Here is a 2,089-nt window from a genome sequence, read left to right as displayed (position 1 = left end):
GTAATTTTGTGCAAATTACTTCACTCTTCCACCTTGGTGTCCTCATTTGTAAAGTGGGAATGAGAAGAGTATCTTCCTCGGGAAGTTGTTTGGAGAATAAGTGAGTTAATACACAGAGAGTGCTCATAAGAGCACCTGGTACCACGTTCACATGTCTGGCTACTTCTCAGAATTTTTTATTTATTTGTTCGTTTGTTTGTTTGTTTGTTTTTCCACCTATAGCACCCAATCTTTCTAAGTGGTCTTCCATCCAAGTGCTAACCAGGCCCGACCCTGCTTAGCTTCCGAGATCAGACGGGATCAGGTGTGTTCAGAGTGGCATGGCCATAGACTACTTCTCAGAATTCAGATGTCCTGGACTAGGAACTTTCTCATCTGCCCATATGCTCTTCTCAAGAGTCACTCATCCCTACCAAGTTCTTTGGTTTCTTATAGCTTTTATCACTATGCGAAATTATTTTTATTCTTATTTGCTTGCTTGTTTACTGACATTTTTCCTCTACCAGAGCATACAAAACACTAGAGCAGAGGCCACTCCGATTTTATTCATTGCCATATTTCCAGACCATAATGCATTATGTGGCACAAAATCGTTTTCAGTTGGAATTTATGAATTGTTGAATGTTAAGAACTGTGAATCGTGTTCCACGTTTAGTCCTGTCATTGCTACTGTGGCAGCTTTTGTAAATAGGAGTTTTTGCTCCTTCCGCATAGATCTGGGAGAACTCAGGGGAAGCCTTGAGCTCAATTTAGGACCACATAGCAGAGATAGTTGCCGGTCTTTGATAACATCACAAATGGTTTCCAAGAGGAACTGACATCCTTTGGTAACATCACAAATGGTTTCCAAGAGGAACTGACAGCCTATCCATTGTCAGGGCAGTTCAGGGGGCAAGAGTACCCCAAGGAGAATATGCATTTAATCCTTACTGTGACTGTTTAAGATGGGCATTTTTAATCTTCATTTCACAATATGAGAAAAAGAAGCAGACAGAGAGCTACAGAAACTTGCCCAGAGTCCCAGAGTCTGTAAGTGTCAGAGCCAAGATTAAATCATTCCACCACACTTACCTGCAAAGAATATTACGATAAGGGCCTCGAAAACAGAAATGGCATCTTATGCCTGAAATTGTTCTTCATGGACCTAATTTGCTCAGAAATGTTGTTGTGATATTTTTCCTGCGCTATAAAGAACATAACAACATGCCACTCTTCACTTCAGAGAAAGAGCCTTCTTTGGTTCCACTTCACTGTCTTTTCAATGATCTAACCTTATAGATCTGGCTGCTTCCGTGCAAACATAGGTCATACATTCAAAATTGCGTGGAAAATAGAAAAGCAATTTTCTACACTCAGAGGATTCACACATAGACAACCCCCTACAGCACTTCATAGGAAAGCCATTTCGCATGGAGGTGGCCGTGCTTAATTACGTATCTGCAGCACTGTCCCAGCCATGCTCATTCATCAGACTCTGCAGCAAGTTAGCATTGGAACAACCTTATCTCTGGGTGCTCTCTCATGCTTAGTGGGTTCAACAGCTCACCCATCCTTCGGAAATACTAGAAAGGGACTTTCTCCTGATAGATTCAACACTGTCTTTTTTTTAGTGTGCAATAGGAATGGGGAACACGGAAAAGAAAGTTGAAGAAAAGGCATTCTTCAAGAATCGTGTTCCACGTTTAGTCCTGTCATTGCTACTGTGGCAGCTTTTGTAAATAGGAGTTTTTGCTCCTTCCGCATAGATCTGGGAGGGCTGGTCACTGCTTGTGGAAGTCACTGTGTGACGTCCAAGGCTAGGTCATAAAAGGCCATATAGCTTCTGCCTGGGGCTCTGGGCACACTTGCTCTTGGAATGTTCTCTCTCAGAATCTATCTTGCGTGCTGAGAGAGCCCAGGCTGCATAAGAGGCCATGTGGAGGGTTCTGACTGACACCCCGCAGAGCCCAGCCTTCGAGTCATCCTAACCCAGAAGCCTGACCTGAGAGTGAAGTAGCCGCCAGATGATTTCGGTTTCTTCTCCCCCCACCCGCTGTGAAGAAAGTCTGCATCATTATATAAGCTAAGGCCCCAGACACTGGGGAGCAGA

At 43.6% G+C, this 2,089-nt stretch overlaps 1 pseudogene; it reads right to left on the bottom strand.

The window, feature by feature from the left end:
• Positions 1-213: 213 nt before the first annotated feature.
• On the bottom strand, positions 214-332 carry LOC111728879 (annotated as a pseudogene).
• Between the last annotated feature and the right edge of the window lie 1,757 nt (positions 333-2,089).

The sequence above is a fragment of the Pteropus vampyrus genome, unplaced genomic scaffold, assembly GCF_000151845.1.
Source record: "Pteropus vampyrus isolate Shadow unplaced genomic scaffold, Pvam_2.0 Scaffold234, whole genome shotgun sequence".
NCBI classification, from domain to species: domain Eukaryota; kingdom Metazoa; phylum Chordata; class Mammalia; order Chiroptera; family Pteropodidae; genus Pteropus; species Pteropus vampyrus.
This window is presented reverse-complemented; position numbering and strand designations above follow the sequence as displayed.